Source organism: Lactuca virosa, chromosome 8 (assembly GCF_052849685.1).
Source record: "Lactuca virosa cultivar CGN04683 chromosome 8, Lactuca_virosa_CGN04683_v6, whole genome shotgun sequence".
In the NCBI taxonomy this organism is placed as follows: Eukaryota; Viridiplantae; Streptophyta; class Magnoliopsida; order Asterales; family Asteraceae; genus Lactuca; species Lactuca virosa.
Window position 1 is genome coordinate 172,437,808 of NC_136433.1, and position 21,819 is coordinate 172,459,626.

The following is a 21,819-nucleotide window of genomic DNA, read 5'->3' on the forward strand; positions in this document are numbered from 1 at the left end:
GATTGATAGTTATAGCATATACATACAATGTGTGAATTTCGTCCAATTTGGCGACTGCATAAGTCCACTCGAAAATTTCGCGCGCCAGCCTAAAACCGAAAAACGACATTTTGAGCCCCTAAACAGTCCCGAATGGCCAAAATAACATCGTTGGTGATCACGAAGCGATTTATAGTTTTAGCATTTACATAAGATGTGTGAATTTCGTTCAATTCGGAAACTGCATCATTCCACCTGAAAAGTTCGCGCTAGCCCAAGACCGAAAAACGACATTTTGAGCCCCTAAACAGTCCCGAATGGCGGAAATAACATCATCGGTGATCACGAAGTGATTTATAGTTTTAGCATATACATAAGATGTGTGAATTTTGTCCAATTCGGAGACTGCATCATTCCACTCGAAAAGTTCGCGCGCCAGCCCAAAACCGAAAAACGACATTTTTAGCCCCTAAACAGTCCCGAATGGCCTAAATAACATTGTCGGTGATCACAAAGTGATTTATAGTTTTAGCATATACATACAATGTGCGAATTTCATCCAATTCGGAGACTGCATCATTTCACTCGAAAACTTCGCGCGCCAGCCCAAAACCGAAAAATGACATTTTGAGCCCCTAAAGAGTCCCGAATGGCCGAAATAACATCGTCGATGATCACTTAGTGATTTATAGTTTTAGTATCTACATAAGATGTGCGAATTTTGCCCAATTCGGAGACTGCATCATTCCACCCGAAAAGTTCGTGCGCCAACCCAAAACCGAAAAACGACATTTTGAGCCCCTAAGCAGTCCCGAATGGCCGAAATAACATCGTCGGTGATCACGAGGTGATTGATAGTTTTAGCATATATATACTTACAATGTGTGAATTTCGTCCAATTTGGAGACTGCATCATTCCACTCGAAAAGTTCGGGCGCCAGCCTACAACCGAAAAACGACATTTTGAGCCCCTAAATAGTCCCGAATGGCCGAAATAACATCGTCGGTGATCACGAATTGATTTATAGTTTTAGCATATGCACAAGATGTGCGAATTTCGTCCAATTCCGAGACTACATCATTCCACCCGAAAAGTTCGTGCGCCAGCCCAATACCGAAAAACGACATTTTGAGCCCCTAAACTGTCCCGAATGGCCGAAATAACATCGTCGGTGATCACGAAGTGATTGATAGTTTTAGCATATACATACAATGTGTGAATTTCTTCCAATTTGGAGACTGCATAATTCCACTCGAAAACTTCGCGCGGCAGCCAAAAACCGAAAAACGACATTTTGAGCCCCTAAACAGTCCCGAATAGCCGAAATAACATCGTCGGTGATCACAAAGTGTTTGATAGTTGTGGCATATACATACAATGTGCGAGTTTCCTGCAATTTGGAGACTGCATCATTCTACTCAAAATATTCGCGCGCCAGCCCAAAACCGAAAAACGACATTTTGAGCCCCTAAACAGTCCCGAATTGCGGAAACAACATCGTCGGTGATCACGAAGAGATTTATAGTTTTAGCATATACGTAATATGTATGAATTTCGTCCAATTCGGAGACTGCATCATTCCACTCGAAAAGTTCGCGTGCCAGCCCAAAACCGAAAAACGACATTTTGAGCCCTTAAACAGTCCCGAATGGCCGAAATAACATCGTTGGTGATCATGAAGTGATTTATAGTCTTAGCATACACATAAGATGTGCGAATTTTGTCCAATTCGGAGACATCATCATTCCACCCGTAAAGCTCGCGCGCCAGCGCAAAACCGAAAAACGACATTTTGAGCCCCTAAACAGTCCCGAATGGCCGAAATAACTTCGTCGGTGATCACAAAGTGATTTATAGTTTTAGCATATACATACAATGTGCGAATTTCATCATATTCGGAGACTGCATCATTCCACTGGAAAAGTTCGCGCGCCAGCCCAAAACCGAAAAACGACAATTTAATCCCCTAAACAGTCCCGAATGGCCGAAATAACATCGTCGATGATCATGAAGTGATTTATAGTTTTAGTATATACATAAGATGTGCGAATTTCGTCCAATTCGGAGACTGCATCATTCCACCCGAAAAGTTCGTGCGCCAGCCCAAAACCGAAAAACGACATTTTGAGCCCCTAAACAGTCCCGAATGGCCGAAATAACATCGTCGGTGATCACGAAGTGATTTATAGATTTAAAATATACATAAGATGTGAGAAATTTCGTCCAATTCCGAGACTGCATCATTCCACCCGAAAAGTTCGCGCGCCAGCCCAATACTGAAAAACGACATTTTGAGCCCCTAAACTGTCCCGAATGGCCGAAATAACATCGTCGGTGATCACGAAGTGATTGATAGTTTTAGCATATACATACAATGTGTGAATTTCTTCCAATTTGGAGAATGCATGATTCCACTCGAAAAGTTCGCGCGCCAGCCCGAAACCAAAAAACGAAATTTTGAGCCCCTAAACAGTCCCGAATGGCCGAAATAACATCGTCGGTGATCACAAGGTGATTGATAGTTGTAGCATATACATACAATGTGCGAATTTCCTCCAATTTGGAGACTGCATCATTCTACTCAAAATATTCGCGCGCTAGCCCAAAACCGAAAAACGACATTTTGAGCCCCTAAACAGTCCCTAATGGCGGAAACAACATCGTCGGTGATCACGAAGTGATTTATAGTTTTAGCGTATACCTAATATGTATGAATTTCGTCCAATTCGGAAACTGCATCATTCCACTCGAAAAGTTTGCGAGCCAGCCCAAAACCGAAAAACGACATTTTGAGCCCCTAAACTGTCCCGAATGGCCGAAATAACATCGTCGGTGATCACGAAGTGATTGATTGTTTTAGCATATACATACAATGTGTGAATTTCTTCCAATTTGGAGACTGCATAATTCCACTCGAAAAGTTCGCGCGCCAGCCTAAAACCGAAAAACGACATTTTGAGCCCCTAAACAGTCCCGAATGGCCGAAATAACATCGTCGGTGATCACAAAGTGATTGATAGTTGTAGCATATACATACAATGTGCGAATTTCCTCCAATTTGGGGACTGCATCATTCTACTCGAAATATTCGCGCGCCAGCCCAAAACCGAAAAACGACATTTTGAGCCCCTAAATAGTCCTGAATTGCGGAAACAACATCGTCGGTGATCACGAAGAGATTTATAGTTTTAGCATATACGTAATATGTATGAATTTCGTCCAATTCGGAGACTGCATCATTCCACTCGAAAAGTTCGTGCCCCAGCCCAAAACCGAAAAACGACATTTTGAGCCCTTAAACAGTCCCGAATGGCCGAAATAACATCGTTGGTGATCATGAAGTGATTTATAGTCTTAGCATACACATAAGATGTGCGAATTTTGTCCAATTCGGAGACATCATCATTCCACCCGTAAAGCTCGCGCACCAGCGTAAAACCGAAAAACGACATTTTGAGCCCCTAAACAGTCCCGAATGGCCGAAATAACATCATCGGTGATCACAAAGTGATTTATAGTTTTAGCATATACATACAATGTGCGAATTTCATCCTATTCGGAGACTGCATCATTCCACAGGAAAAGTTCGCGCGCCAGCCCAAAACCGAAAAACGACAATTTAAGCCCCAAAACAGTCCTGAATGGCCGAAATAACATCGTCGATGATCACGAAGTGATTTACAGTTTTAGTAGATACATAAGATGTGCGAATTTCGTCCAATTCGGAGACTGCGTCATTACACCCGAAAAGTTCGTGCGCCAGCCCAAAACCGAAAAATGACATTTTGAGCCCCTAAACAGTCCCGAATGGCCGAAATAACATCGTCGGTGATCACAAAGTGATTTATAGATTTTGAATATACATAAGACGTGCGAATTTCGTCCAATTCCGAGACTGCATCATTCCACCCGAAAAGTTCGCGTGCCAGCCCAAAACCGAAAAACGTCATTTTGAGCCCCTAAACAGTCCCGAATGGTCAAAATAACATCGTTGGTGATCACGAAGTGATTGATAGTTTTAGTATATACATAAGATGTGTGAATTCCGTTCAATTCGGAGACTGCATCATTCCACCTGAAAAGTTCGCGCGCCAGCCCAAAACCGAAAAACGACATTTTAAGCCACTAAACAGTCTCGAATGGCCGAAATAACATCGTAAGTGATCACAAAGTGATTGATAGTTTTAGCATATACATACAATGTGCGAATTTCTTCCAATTTGGAGACTGCATCATTCCACTCGAAAAGTTCGCGCGCCAACCCAAAACAGAAAAATGACATTTTGAGCCCCTAAACAGTCCCGAATTGCGGAAATAACATCGTCGGTGATCACGAACTGATTTATAGTTTTAGCATATACATAATATGTGTGAATTTCGTCCAATTCGGAGACTGCATAATTCCACTCGAAAAGTTCGCGCGCCAGCCCAAAACCGAAAAACGACATTTTGAGCCCTTAAACAGTCCCGAATGGCCGAAATAACATCGTTGGTGATCACGAAGTGATTTATAGTCTTAGCATACACATAAGATATGCGAATTTCGTCCAATTTGGAGACTGCATCATTCCACTCGAAAAGTTCGGGCGCCATCCCAAAACTGAAAAACGACATTTTGAGCCCCTAAACAGTCCCGAATGGCCGAAATAACATCGTCGGTGATTAGGAAGTGATTTATAGTTTTAGCATATACATAAGATGTGCGAATTTCGTCCAATTCCGAGACTGCATCATTCCACCCGAAAAGTTCGCGCGCCAGCCCAATACCGAAAAACGACATTTTGAGACCCTAAACAGTCCCGAATGGCCGAAATAAAATCGTCGGTGATCACGAAGTGATTGATAGTTTTAGCATATACATAAGATGTGCGAATTTCATCCAATTTGGAGACTGCATAATTCCACACAAAAAGTTCGTGCGCCAGCCTAAAACCGAAAAACGACATTTTGAGCCCCTAAACAGTCCCGAATGGCCGAAATAACATCGTCGATGATCACAAAGTGATTGATAGTTTTAGCATATACATACAATGTGCAAATTTCATCCTATTCGGACACTGCATCATTCCACTGGAAAAGTTCGCGGGCCAGCCCAAAACTGAAGAACGACAGATTAAGCCCCTAAACCGTCCTGAATGGCCGAAATAACATCGTCGATGACCACGAAGTGATTTATAGTTTTAGTATATACATAAGATGTGCCAATTTCGTCCAATTCGGATACTGCATCATTCCACCCGAAAAGTTCGTGCGCCAGCCCAAAACCGAAAAATGACATTTTGAGCCCCTTAACAGTCCCGAATGGCCGAAATAACATCGTCGGTGATCACGAAGTGATTGATAGTTTTAGCATATGTATATACATACAATGTGTGAATTTCGTCCAATTTGGAGACTGCATCATTCCACTCGAAAAGTTCGGGCGCCATCCCAAAACTGAAAAACGACATTTTGAGCCCCTAAACAGTCCCGAATGGCCGAAATAACATCGTCGGTGATCAGGAAGTGATTTATAGTTTTAGCATATACATAAGATGTGCGAATTTCGTCCAATTCCGAGACTGCATCATTCCACCCGAAAAGTTCGCGCGCCAGCCTAATACCGAAAAACGACATTTTGAGACCCTAAACAGTCCCGAATGGCCGAAATAACATCGTCGATGACCACGAATTGATTTATAGTTTTAGTAAATACATAAGATGTGCGAATTTCGTCCAATTCGGAGACTGCATCATTCCACCCGAAAAGTTCGTGCACCAGCCCAAAACCGAAAAACGACATTTTGAGCCCTTAAACAGTCCCGAATGGCCGAAATAACATCGTCGGTGATCACGAAGTGATTTATATATTTAGAATATACATAAAATGTGTGAATTACGTCCAATTCCGAGACTGCATCATTCCACCCGAAAAGTTCGCGCGCCAGTCCAAAACCGAAAAACGACATTTTGAGCCACTAAACAGTCCCGAATGGCCGAAATAACATCGTCGGTGATCACGAAGTGATTTATAGTTTTAGCATATACATATAATGGGCGAATTTCGTCCAATTCCGAGACTGCATCATTCCACTAATAAAGTTCGCGCGCCAGCCCAAAACCGAAAAACGACATTTTGAGCCCCTGAACACTCCCGAATGGCGGAAATAACATCGTCGGTGATCACGAAGGGATTTATAGTTTTAGCATATACATAAGATGTGCGAATTTTGTCCAATTCCGAGACTGCATCATTCCACACAAAAAGTTCGCGCGCCAGCCCAAAACCGAAAAACGACATTTTGAGCCCCTAAACAGTCCCGAATGGCCGAATTAACATCGTCGGTGATCACAAAGTGATTGATAGTTGTAGCATATACATACAATGTGAGAATTTCCTCCAATTTGGAGACTGCATCATTCTACTCGAAATATTCGCGCGCTAGCCCAAAACCGAAAAACGACATTTTGAGCCCCTAAACAGTCCCGAATGGCGGAAACAGCATCGTCGGTGATCACGAAGAGATTTATAGTTTTAGCATATACGTAATATGTATGAATTTCGTCCAATTCGGAGACTGCATCATTCCACTCGAAAAGTTCGTGCGCCAGCCCAAAACCGAAAAACGACATTTTGAGCCCTTAAACAGTCCCGAACGGCCGAAATAACGTCATTGGTGATCACGAAGTGATTTATAGTCTTAGCATACACATAAGATGTGCGAATTTTGTCCAATTCGGAGACATCATCATTCCACCCGTAAAGCTCGCGCGCCAGCCCAAAACCGAAAAACGACATTTTGAGCCCTTAAACAGTACCGAATGGCCGAAATAACATCGTCGGTGATCACAAAGTGATTTATAGTTTTAGCATATACATACAATGTGCGAATTTCATCCTATTTGGAGACTGCATCATTCCACTGGAAAAGTTCGCGCGCCAGCCCAAACCGAAAAACGACAATTTCAGCCCCAAAACAGTCCCGAACGGCTGAAATAACATCGTCGATGACCACGAATTGATTTATAGTTTTAGTATATACATAAGATGTACGAATTTCGTCCAATTCGGAGACTACATAATTCCACCCGAAAAGTTCGTGCGCCAGCCCAAAACCGAAAAACGACATTTTGAGCCCCTAAACAGTCCCGAATGGCCGAAATAACATCGTCGGTGATCACAAGGTGATTTATAGATTTAGAATATTCATAAGATGTGTGAATTTCGTCCAATTCCGAGACTGCATCATTCCACCCGAAAAGTTCGTGCGCCAGCCCAAAACCGAAAAACGACATTTTGAGCCCCTTAACAGTCCCGAATGGCCGAAATAACATCGTCGCTGATCACGAAGTGATTGATAGTTTTAGCATATATATATACATACAATGTGTGAATTTCGTCCAATTTGGAGACTGCATAATTCCACTCGAAAACTTCGCGCGCCAGCCTAAAACCGAAAAACGACATTTTGAGCCCCTAAACAGTCCCGAATGGCCGAAATAACATCGTCGGTGATCGCGAAGTGATTTATAGTTTTAGCATATACATAAGATGTGCGAATTTCGTCCAATTCCGAGACTGCATCCTTCCACCCGAAAAGTTCGCGCGCCAGCCTAATACCGAAAAACGACATTTTGAGCCCCTAAACAGTCCTGAATGGCCGAAATAACATCGTCGGTGATCACAAAGTGATTGATAGTTTTAGCATATACATACAATGTGTGAATTTCTTCCAATTCGGAGGCTGCAGAATTCCACTCGAAAAGTTCGCGCGCCAGCCCAAAACCGGAAAACGACATTTTGAGCCCCTAAACCGTCCCGAATGGCCGAAATAACATCGTCGGTGATCACAAAGTGATTGATAGTTGTAGCATATACATACAATGTGCGAATTTCATCCTATTCGGCGACTGCATCATTCCACTGGAAAAGTTCGCGCGCCAGCCCAAAACCGAAAAACGACAATTTAAGCCCCTAAACAGTCCCGAATGGCCGAAATAACATCATCGATGATCACGAAGTGATTTATAGTTTTAGTTAATACATAAGATGTGCGGATTTCGTCCAATTCGGAGACTGCATCATTCCACCCGAAAACTTCGTGCGCCAGCCCAAAACCGAAAAATGACATTTTGAGCCCTTAAAGAGTCCCGAATGGCGGAAATAACATCGTCGGTGATCACGAACTGATTTATAGTTTTAGCATATACATAATATGTGTGAATTTTGTCCAATTCGGAGACTGCATCATTCCACTCGAAAAGTTCGCGCGCCAGCCCAAAACCGAAAAACGACATTTTGAGCTTTTAAACAGTCCCGAATGGCCGAAATAACATCGTTGGTGATCACGAAGTGATTTATAGTCTTAGCATACACATAAGATGTGCGAATTTCGTCTAATTCGGAGACAGCATCATTCCACCCGTCATGCTCGCGCGCCAGCCAAAAAACCGAAAACCGACATTTTGAGCCCCTAAACAGTCCCGAATGGCCGAAATAACATCGTCGGTGATCACAATGTGATTTATAGTTCTATCATATACATACAATGTGCGAATTTCATCCAATTCGGAGACTGCATCACTCCACTGGAAAAGTTCGCAAACCAGCCCAAAACCGAAAAACGACAATTTGAGCCCCTAAACAGTCCCGAATGGACGAAATAACATCGTCGATGTTCAGGAAGTGATTTATAGTTTTAGTATATACATAAGATGTGCGAATTTCGTCCAATTCGGAGACTGCATCATTCCACCCGAAAAGTTCGTGCGCCAGCCCAAAACCGAAAAACGACATTTTGAGCCCCTAAACAGTCCCGAATGGCCGAAATAACATCGTCGGTGATCACAAAGTGATTTATAGTTTTAGTATATACATAAGATGTGCGAATTTCGTCCAATTCGGAGACTGCATCATTCCACCCGAAAAGTTCGTGCGCCAGCCCAAAACCGAAAAACGACATTTTGAGCCCCTAAACAGTCCCAAATGGCCGAAATAACATCGTCGGTGATCACGACGTGATTGATAGTTTTAGCATATACATACAATGTGTGAGTTTCATCCAATTTGGAGACTGCATAATTCCACTCAAAAAGTTCGTGCGCCAGCCTAAAACGATAAACGACATTTTGAGCCCCTAAACAGTCCCGAATGGCCGAAATAACATCGTCGGTGATCACAAAGTGATTGATAGTTTTAGCATATACATACAATGTGCGAATTTTCTCCAATTTGGAGACTGCATTATTCTACTCGAAAACTTCGCGCGCCAGCCCAAAACCGAAAAACGACACTTTGAGCCCCTAAACAGTCCCGAATGGCGGAAACAACATCGTCGGTGATCACGAAGTGATTTATAGTTTTAGCATATTCGTAATATGTATGAATTTCGTCCAATTCGGTGACTGCATCATTCCACTCGAAAAGTTCGCGCGCCAGCCGAAAACGGAAAAACGACATTTTGAGCCCTTAAACAGTCCCGAATGGCTGAAATAACATTGTTGGTGATCACAAAGTGATTTATAGTCTTAGCATACACATAAGATCTGCGAATTTTGTCCAATTCGGAAACATCATCATTCCACCGGTAAAGCTCGCGCGCCATCGCAAAACCGAAAAACGACATTTTGAGCCCCTAAACAGTCCCGAATGGCCGAAATAACATCATCGGTGATCACGACGTGATTTATAATTTTAGCATATACATACAATGTACGAATTTCATCCAATTCGGAGACTGCATCATTCCACTAAAAAAGTTCGCGCGCCAGCCCAAAACCGAAAAACGACAATTTGAGCCCCTAAACAGTCCCGAATGACCGAAATAACATAGTCGATGATCACAAAGTGATTTATAGTTTTAGAACATACATAAGATGTGTGAATTTCGTCCAATTCGGAGACTGCATTATTCCACCCGAAAAGTTCCTGCGCCAGCCCAAAACCCAAAAACGACATTTTGAGCCCCTAAACAGTCCCGAATGGCCGAAATAACATCGTCGGTGATCACTAAATGATTTATAGATTTAGCTTATACATAAGATGTGCGAATTTCGTCCAATTCCGACGCTGCATCATTTCACCCAAAAAGTTCGCGCGCCAGCCCAAAACCGAAAAACGACATTTTGAGCCCCTTAACAGTCCCGAATGGCCGAAATAACATCGTCGGTGATCACAAAGTGATTTATTGTTTTAGCATATACATACAATGTGCGAATTTTATCCAATTCCGAGACTGCATTATTCCACTGGAAAAGTTCGCGCGCCAGCCCAAAACCGAAAAACGACATTTTGAGCCTCTAAACAGCCCCGAATGGCCGAAATAACATCGTCGATGATCACAAAGTGATATATAGTTTAATTATATGCATAAGATGTGCGAATTTCATCCAATTCGAAGACTGCATCATTCCACCCGAAAAGTTTGTGCGCCAGCCCAAAACCGAAAAACGACATTTTGAGCCCCTAAACAGTCCCGAATGGCCGAAATAACATCGTCGGTGATCACGAAGTGATTTATAGTTTTAGCATATACATAAGATGTGCGAATTTCGTCAAATTCCGAGACTGCATCATTCCACCCGAAAAGTTCGCGCGCCAGCCCAAAACTAAAAAAACGACATTTTTAGCCCCTAAACAGTCTCGAATGACCGAAATAACATCGTCGGTGATCACGAAGTGATTTATACTCTTAGTATATACATACAATGTGCGAATTTCGACCAATTTGGAGACTGCATCATTCCACTTGAAAAGTTCGCGCGGCAGCCCAAAACCGAAAAACGACATTTTGAGCCCCTAAACTGTCCCGAATGGCCAAAATAACATCGTCGGTGATCACAAAGTGATTTATAGCTTTAGCATGTACATAAGATGTGCGAATTTCGTCCAATTCCGAGACTGCATCATTCCAACCGAAAAGTTCGCGCGCCAGCCCAAAATCGAAAAACGACATTTTGAGCCCCTAAACAGTCCCGAATGGCCGAAATAACATCGTCGGTGATCACGAAGTGATTTATAGTTTTAGCATATACATACAATGTGTGAATTTCGTCCAATTTGGAGACTGAATAATTCCAATCGAAAAGTTCGCGCGCCAGCCCAAAACCGAAAAACGACATTTTGAGCCCCTTAACAGTCCCGAATGGCCAAAATAACATCGTTGGTGATCACGAATTGATTTTTAGTTTTAGCATATACATAAGATGTGCGAATTAAGTTCAATTCGGAGACTGCATCATTCCACCTAAAAAGTTCGCGCGCCAGCCAATAACCGAAAAACGACATTTTGAGCCCTAAACAGTCCCGAATGGCTGAAATAACATCGTCGGTGATCACAAAGTGATTTATAGTTTTAGCATATACATACAATGTGCGAATTTCATCCAAATCGGAGACTGCATCATTCCACTGGAAAAGTTCGCACGCCAACCCAAAACCGAAAAACGACAGTTGGAGCCCCTAAACAGTCCCGAATGGCCGAAATAACATCGTCGATGATCACGAAGTGATTTATAGTTTTAGCATACGCATAAGATGTGCGAATTTCGTCCAATTCGGAGACTGCATCATTCCACCCGAAAAGTTTATGCGCCAGCCCAAAACCGAAAAACGACATTTTGAGCCCCTAAAGAGTCCCGAATGCCCGAAATAACATCGTCGGTGATCATGAAGTGATTTATCATTTTAGCATATACATACAATGTGTGAATTTCGTCCAATTTGGAGACTGAATAATTCCAATCGAAAAGTTCGCGCGCCAGCCCAAAACCGAAAAACGACATTTTGAGCCCCTAAACAGTCCCGAATGGCCAAAATAACATCGTTGGTGATCACGAAGTGATTTTTTGTTTTAGCATATACATAAGATGTGCGAATTAGGTTCAATTCGGAGACTGCATCATTCCACCTGAAAAGTTCGCACGCCAGCCCATAATCGAAAAACGACATTTTAAGCCCCTAAACAGTCTCGAATGGCCGAAATAACATCGTCGGTGATCACAAAGTGATTTATAGTTTTAGCATATACATACAATGTGCGAATTTCATCCAATTCGGAGACTGCATCATTCCACTGGAAAAGTTTGCGCGCCAGCCCAAAAACGAAAAACGACATTTTGAGCCCCTAAACAGTCCTGAATGGCCGAAGTTGTTGGGTTATGAGCATTCTAACACTCCTAAGTGTACATGCAACCCTAAATACCTTGGATCTATGTTTTCTCTATTATACATATAATTATGAACATCCAAGGTATTATCCTAATCTACCATACAAAATAATAAATATAACAAGATAGAATACATACCTCTTTGATGTAGAATGTCTTCATGAAGCTTGAGTGCCTAGTGCCCCAAGTGTGACACCTCAAATGGTTCACACAACACCAAATACACTTGGAATAACTTGAGAGAAACTTAAACACTCCTTAAAATCGTCTAGCCCTCACACTCACACATTAGTGCACGATTTCTTGAGCCATGGGATTCTTTTATATGGTGGCTATTAGGGTTACACCATGTAACTCATAACTTTACCCATTCCTTATGCTCCATGGATTTTAACCTCCATGGAGTATCCATGGGTCACCCCATGGACTTAGTCCAACATAAGGAATCTTGGATCACAAGCCCACATATATAAGAATGAATGATTTACACAATCAACCCATATATTTAATTAGTCTCCTTTTGATCACTTAATTAATTCCAAATTAATTCTTGATCAATACTAATTAAATAACCTTATTAATATATTAGAACTTATAATATATTAACCAACCTTAAGTGTTATTTCTCTCATTATAGTCTATCCAAATGCATGATGCCATGCAACCCAAATTGACCATGCCGGGTCGGGTCAAGTCTTACCAATTATAGTTATGGACTTAGACATTAATCCAACAGTCTCCCACTTGGATAAGTCTAAAACTATTATTGCGTATGACTTCAGGAACCGATCAGCAATCATAGCTCTCAAAAGCTTCTGTCGAACTCTGACCTTGTCGATGAACTCTGACCTTTGTCAATGACTTGTCCATTAGATAAGGGATCATATATTCCTCCATTCTAGATATCATATGGACTGAGACATGGATTATCAATCATTCTCTCTGTCCATTTGTTGTTTCCCGATTTCCGATTCATGATGACTGACTGATTGAACAAATCAAATCAGTCCTGGCTTGGCCAAGCACTCACATGTATCATCTTTAAATCATCGAGGGGCCCACATATATCGCTTTTATCCCGAAGGTAAAAGGAATGGATAAACTTCGACTCATATGGCTTGTTCTACTACTTGTTGAATCATACACAAAGGCACGTTTTATAACATCAAGTTACCAATGCGTTTTCGTGCAATCAATGTATAACCAACTCATAGTAACAACTCATATCTCTAGGTTTGAAGAATATAAGATATTATCGTCTCATGATCACTCGTGATAAAATCCATGAAGTGATTCAAATGAGCGCGGGTTGAATCCAATACTCAGAACTTATGAGCACTCATGAGTGTTGTAGCACCACTTTGTCCACCAACTTGGAGCTCTACAAACCAACCCATGACAGTCTTGATTCATATCTACTTCCAACATATGACCGACTGTGGATGGTTTGAATAACTTAATCATTCAGGAAGAGCGACTTAGTTATTCTGGAAGTCAAAACATGCAAAGTGAAACACAAGAATAAATGAATCAAATATGGTATCAAACCCTATGAATATAAATAAACACTTTTATTTATCACCATACTGATTACTCATTATTCATTGTTTCGGTTTTATCAACTTTATACTTGAATTTAAAACAATAGTTGTCCCATGCTCCAAGCATGTACACTATGTTTTCTAAACACTAGTCATGCCATACACCAAGTATGCATACTATGTTTGTCTATGATGTTTACTTTGTAAAATAGATCAATTGAACATCACTCCAATGATCCTCTTTTCACAGTCCCAAATCCTTACTGCAAATGCAAGAATTCCAAATTCATGTCATTTACTGAAATCTGTTAGATTCTAAACTTATATGCATTGATCCTCTTAATGATTATGCACGAAGTCAGAAAGACTTGACAACAATCATTACAGAGCATTCCAAAGGAGATCAGCTCCTTGGAAACATCCTTCTTTCATTAAGTTTCCTAATCTTACACAGATTGACTAATTTCTAGCTTTGAAACATTTCCATATTCCATTTTGACTATCACTTCTGAACAAGAGTTGCCTCCTTACAGATTATGTCAATATGGTCCTTCCAGAATTAACATTATACTTCCAACTGTCCTTGAGCAACCAATCTTTGGTAAACCTTAGATTGTCCTCGACAATTGCTTAATCATTTTAGTCATATCCAATTCTAGACCTTTTCCCTTCATAATGCCCCAGGCATTTGGAAAATTTTAGAAAGGATGAATATAGCACATGTAATCGATCCTATATCCGAAGCATATGGGACACGATTCATGATGTCTCACATAAAGACTAAACCAGTCTCTTGCTATAATATTTCCATTTCAATTTGCCAAGTTCTCAAAATTCAGATTATGAAAAGGGATGTCGTAATCATAATCGAATTTTAGAATGCAAATAATGGACCCATATATAGAATTTCCTTATGTTGAGCCATTCCAACATGAAATTCATATATATATCCTTGATTAAATACGATTAAAATCTCAATCTAAGCTTTTAGAATTGAAATGAAGTATAATTTCCTCTCCCTTAATTATAGCAAAACAACTTTTTCAACCCCTGCAACCTCACGAATTGAAACTTTTGTTTTCTATAATTAACATTGCTAACTTGCAACCTTTGTCATAATTATCATGCTCCCACTAACATGATGATTATTAGCATAACACTTATGCTCCCACTAGCTTTGACATGTACTCAGAAATCAGCTGACTTTCTTACCAAAGTTCAGATTTTTGATACTAGATTGTTTTGATAAAACTTTATCAAAATCATACACCTCTCTTAGATAGCTCACATGTGTGTCTAAACAATTTTAGAACTATGAAAAGGGATGCCGTAATCATAGTCTCAATTGTTTAGACCTTTGCCACTTCTCACAAGTCCATGTTAGTGTGTCGGTAAACCACACACGCTCCACTAACGACTTTGAGAATGCAAATATCACAATTGCTATCTAGCTAAAATCTACTTAGTGAAAGTGTTTCCTCACCATCATTTTCATGAATCGGAGAGAAACCTTATGACACTTAGATTTAATAGTGTATGTGTTCTTATCCATGTGAATTTGTCAAAACCATAATCACAAGACAAGGTTAGTGACAAATCCAAACTCATATTGATTAAACTTGTGCAATCTTAAATTCTTGCCATTTGGCAGCTCAGGTGCCTGCCATTGCTTCCAAGTAGTTGTGCAACCAATTGAGAACTCTCAGAACTCCTATGCAAAGCCAACTTGAATAGGCACAAAAATTCCAACACGATAGGTTATAAACCTCAAGTCGTGTGCTAGTGAAGGACTTTAGGTTTTATTCTTGATTAAGTCTTGAAACTTTCAAGAGCTTTAAGACTCCCACTGTCCTCTTGACATATAAGACTCCCTTGTCAAATATTCAAGAGATAATGCAGATTCTTTATCAAGACTAACACTTTACACAATTGGCCTAAGTTGGTCTCTGTTTTATCCAAAACATCACAACTTACCAATTTCAAATGTACAAGAGTAGATAACCTTTTACTCTTACATTTGACTAGTGTTAACAAACCCTCTTTAAGATATGTCACTCAAGTTACAATCTTGGAGTATGACTCTAAGAATTGTTTTGGAACGAAGTATGACTCATCTTTTTGATTTAACCATTTCAACAATTCATGACTCCTCTTCTTAGGCATAAGAATGCACTAAGATGACTTTAGAGGACCAATTGTGATATGGTATCTTAATCATTAAGATGATCATAAACATGATACTAAAGTACTCTCCCATCTTTTTAGATTTGAGAAACTTTTATCTTTCTGCCATACTTTGATTCTTCTTATTCGTTCTGTCTCACATTGAAACTTCTCCAATGCTACAGACTTATACTTAAACTTATAAGTATAACCATATTTACTGAACTTAAGTAAATCATGACGAATAGTCTTCTTGATCTTTTGTGGTGGACTTGACCAGTGCACAAGAATGTGTACTCGATCCCTTAGTCCTTTCCTTATTCACATAAGGAATTAGTCTTAATTTTCCAAGCTGAAAGTTCTCATTCATCATACTATACAACTTGCATGATTCCAAGTTTCGGTCTAATTGAACCTTGGGTGATGCGAATCTTTCCTTATTTGGTAATATTAGACACTACCACAACCGAAAGAATCAAATCCATTTTTCCAATATTGCTATCAATGGAATCTTATAAGCAATAACTTTTCACAAATGCCATTGTAAGGATACTTAAAATAAATAAAATCAAAACCTTTTTCTTTTATTTTAAAACTTTGCGGAAAAACTTATCCTTACAATCCATATGAAAACCTTGTTGTTATCTATTCCTAAGCAATATAAATATCATAACTCTTAAGTAATAGCCCAAAATTCTGATCACCGAACCATGCGATTGAAATCGATCTTCGCGATCAGAATCAACATGTACTTAATAGAGTTAGACAATGGACTTTACCTGAAGTAGAGCCAAACTTATTGACTTTAACATCCTTAGGTAAATTTGGCAGCTTCGTAACCAATGCCCCTTCCTTTGGCAATAGTTACCTATGGACCCTTGATAATGGGACTATCTCAGACTTCGCCTCTTTCTTTACCATTGGGTCAACCGAGTTGACTATGGCCGATCCCTTTCCATTGGGAAGAGAGAGCTTTACTGGATATCCAATGTCATCATTGTCAATGTCCATAGCGTTTTAGGAAGTTGATCTTAGCAAAAAGATAAGATCATTAAGGGTCTTGTCTTAGTCTGTTTCATAGGATTCCCAAAAGAACTCACTATGTGACTTAGAAAGTAGTTGAGCCACCAACTTTCTCAAGACTTTGACACCCAACTCTCCCGGCTTGTCAATATGTGACTACATCTCCAAGATGTGATCACACCTAGACCTTGCCTTGCCAATAGGGCTTGAGTGACCTTAAACTTTTTAGGAACTTGTGGGTTAGGGAGAATAATTGGAGGAGGTGAAAGAAGTATGATATCCATGGGACATCATCTTCATTTAGGAAAGCTTGTTTCAAGAGATTTGGGAAGATCATAAATGTCTAGACCAGACATCTTTTTGGGAGATATTCAAGATAGTTGATTTAAAGTCCTTAATATGACACCCAATATGAAATATTAAGGCTAGGACCCAACAAACTATTTTATAACTTAGAAGAGGGATGTCGTAATCCAAGCTATAAAATATTTGAAGGTAGGTGAATGACGATTCACCAATTTCCACCATGAAAAACGAAATAATTTATTAGGTTTTAATTGGATTTGAAAGTCCTAGATCTTTGAGATTCATTGAACTGTTCAAAGACATGTTTCAATCTCGAGTGTGCCCTTCAGGTTTTGTGACTGGGATGCCGAGGATCACAAAACAAGGTGTGAATAACCATGCAAATATACTTGGTACCCTTAATATTTACCCCTTAATCAGTGTGGCGGTTAACCACACACGCTCCACCGATACTATGATAAATATTAAGTTACCCTTTCCCTACCTTGTTAAGTCCAGGTTAGTGTGCCGGTTAACCACACACGCTCCACTAACGACTTAAGCAAAGTGCAAAGTGTAATTTCATGGGTTAGCACCAAATTCACATTTTCCTAAGTAACTAAGATTGGGTATTAATAAGAGTTTAGTTACTTAGTATTTATCATTAATACTTTTAATGAAAGGAGAATTATAGTCCTTGTCCTACCCGTTTGGCTAACGACCCTCCACCAGTCAAGGAAGCGGTGAGTGAGAGTGGACACCCATTAAACTGCCATTTTATAGGCAGTAACCTTATACCCCCCTTATAGACCGGCTTCGTGAATGAGGCCTACTAACGGTAAGACTGACTTTACTCTTATACATATATATAAATATTATTAACTTATAATATTATAAAGTATAAGGGTTGAATTTTAACTTTTAAAATTCTAAGGGCTAACTTGGAATTAAAGTATTCATAAGTGAAAACTTTTCAAATTCCAAAACTTGAGGGCAAGTTTTGAAACTATTCAGAACTAATTAATTCCATAACTTATGAGTTTAAAGTAGTTTTAATTAAAAAAAAACTCTTCAAGTTCCATATCTTGAGGACAAGTTATGGAAGACTTTAAACTAATTAATAAAAAAAAACTTTTTTTTTATTGTAACTTATGGAACTAATTAAGGTTACACTTTTTTTTTTAATTTAATGAAGAGACTCTTGAACCTCCATAACTTGAGGACAAGTTATGGAGTCATAAAACCATTTAATTAGAACTAGACTCTTCATTTTGTAACCTTTGCCAACTTTTATGAGTTTTATGATTCTTAAATGTGACTTTTCATATAACTTGAGGACAAGTTACAAAAACACACTTTGGAATCAACTCTTAGATTAAAATGGATTGAAAACAACTATTTCACACAACTTTTCTATTAATCTAAGAACCTCATAAGAACAAGATAATTCAAATCATCAATCTTCAAGAAATTAGCATGAACATACAAACTAATACAAATCTTGAAATTATGACAATTATCTTAGAAATTGGATTAGCATGAACATTACCACATCAAAAACAAGTTTATAAGTCCAAAAACATCTTAGGGTAATGTTCCTAGTCCAATTCCAGCCAAAACAATCGAATATATGCATCCAACTCGATTTTTCAGCTACTTTTGCAAATATAACAAGAAAACAAGCCTAGGCTCTGACACCACTGTTGGGTTATGAGCATTCTAACACTCCTAAGTGTACATGCAACCCTAAATACCTTGGATCTATGTTTTCTCTATTATACATACAATTATGAACATCCAAGATATTATCCTAATCTACCATACAAAATAATAAATATAACAAGATAGAATACATACCTCTTTGATGTAGAATGTCTTCATGAAGCTTGAGTGCCTAGTGCCCCAAGTGTGACACCTCAAATGGTTCACACAACACCAAATACACTTGGAATAACTTGAGAGAAACTTGAACACTCCTTAAAATCGTCTAGCCCTCACACTCACACATTAGTGCACGATTTCTTGAGCCATGGGATTCTTTTATATGGTGGCTATTAGGGTTACACCATGTAACTCATAACTTTACCCATTCCTTATGCTCCATGGATTTTAACCTCCATGGAGTATCCATGGGTCACCCCATGGACTTAGTCCAACATAAGGAATCTTGGATCACAAGCCCACATATATAAGAATGAATGATTTACACAATCAACCAATATATTTAATTAGTCTCCTTTTGATCACTTAATTAATTCCAAATTAATTCTTGATCAATACTAATTAAATAACCTTATTAATATATTAGAACTTATAATATATTAACCAACCTTAAGTGTTATTTCTCTCATTATAGTCTATCCAAATGCATGATGCCATGCAACCCAAATGGACCATGCCGGGTCGGGTCAAGTCTTACCAATTATAGTTATGGACTTAGACATTAATCTAACAAAAATAACATCGTCGATGATCACGAAGTGATTTATAGTTTTAGCATATGCATAAGATGTGCGAATTTCGTCCAATTCGGAGACTGCATCATTCCATCCGAAAAGTTTGTGCGCCAGCCCAAAACCGAAAAATGACATTTTGAGCCCCTAAACAGTCCCGAATGGCCGAAATAACATCGTCGGTGATCACAAAGGGATTTATAGTTTTAGCATATACATAAGATGTGCGAATTTCGTCCAATTCGAAGACTGCATCATTCCACCCGAAAAGTTCGCGCGCCAGCCCAAAACCGAAAAACTAGATTTTGAGCCCCTAAACAGCCCCGAATGGCCAAAATAACATCGTAGGTGATCACGATGTGATTTATAGTTTTAGCATATACATAAGATGTGCGAATTTCGTCCAATTCGAAGACTGCATCAATCCACCCGAAAAGTTCGCGCGCCAACCCGAAACCGAAAAACGACATTTTGAGACCCTAAACAGTCCCGAATGGCCGAAATAACATCGTCGGTGATCATGAAGTGATTGATGGTTTTAGCATATACATACAATGTGTGAATTTCATCCAATTTGGAGACTACATAATTCCACTCGAAAAGTTCGCGCGCCAGTCTAAAACCGAAAAACGACAATTTGAGCCCCTAAACAGTCTCGAATGACCGAAATAACATCGTCGGTGATCACGAAGTGATTTATAGTTTTAGAATATACATACAATGTGTGAATTTCGTCCAATTTGGAGACTGAATAATTCCACTCAAAAAGTTCGCGCGCCAGCCCAATACCGAAAAACGACATTTTGAGCCCCTAAATAGTCCCGAATGGCCGAAATAACATCGTCGATGATCACAAAGTGATTTATAGTTTTAGCATATGCATAAGATATGCGAATTTCGTCCAATTCGGAGACTGCATCATTCCACCCGAAAAGTTTGTGCGCCAGCCCAAAACCGAAAAACGACATTTTGAGCCCCTAAACAGTCCCGAATGGCCGAAACAACATCGTTGGTGATCACAATGGGATTTATAGTTTTAGCATATACATAAGATGTGCGAATTTCGTCCAATTTGAAGACTGCATAATTCCACCCGAAAAGTTCGCGCGCCAGCCCAAAACCGAAAAACTAGATTTTGAGCCCCTAAACAGCCCCGAATGGCCAAAATAACATTATAGGTGATCACGATGTGATTTATAATTTTATCATATACATAAGATGTGCGAATTTCGTCCAATTCGAAGACTGCATCATTCCACCCGAAAAGTTCGCGCGCCAGCCTGATCTTGAAAAACGACATTTTGAGACCCTAAACAGTCCCGAATGGCCGAAATAACAATGTCGGTGATCACGAAGTGATTGATAGTTTTAGCATATACATATAATATGCGAATTTCGTCCAATTTAGAGACTGCATCATTCCACTCGTAAAGTTCGCGCGGTAGCCCAAAACTGAAAAACGACATTTTAAGCCCCTAAACAGTCCCGAATGGCCGTAATAACATCATCCGTGATCACGAAGTGATTAATAGTTGGTGATCACGAAGTGATTGATAGTTTTAGCATATACATACAATGTGTGAATTTCGTCCAATTTGGAGACCGAATAATTCCACTCGAAAAGTTACCGCGCCAGCCCAAAACCGAAAAACGACATTTTGAGCCCCTAAACAGTCCCGAATGGCCGAAATAACATCGTCGATGATCAACAAGTGATTTATAGTTTCAGCATATACATACAATGTGCGAATTTCATCCAATTCGGAGACTGCATCATTCCACTGGAAAAGTTTGCGCGCGAGCCCAAAACCGAAAAACGACATTTTGAGCCCCTAAACAGTCCCGAATGGCCGAAATAACATCGTCGATGATCAACAAGTGATTTATAGTTTCAGCATATACATACAATGTGCGAATTTCATCCAATTCGGAGACTGCATCATTCCACTGGAAAAGTTTGCGCGCGAGCCCAAAACCGAAAAACGACATTTTGAGCCCCTAAACAGTCCCGAATGGCCGAAATAACATTGTCGATGATCACTAAGTGATTTATAGTTTTAGTATATTTATAATATGAGTGAATTTCGTCCAATTCAGAGACTGCATTATTCCACCCGAAAAGTTTGTGCGCCAGCCCAAAACCGAAAAACGACATTTTGAGCCCCTAAACAGTCCTGAATGGCCGAAATAACATCGTCGCTGATCACGAAGTGATTTATAGTTTTAG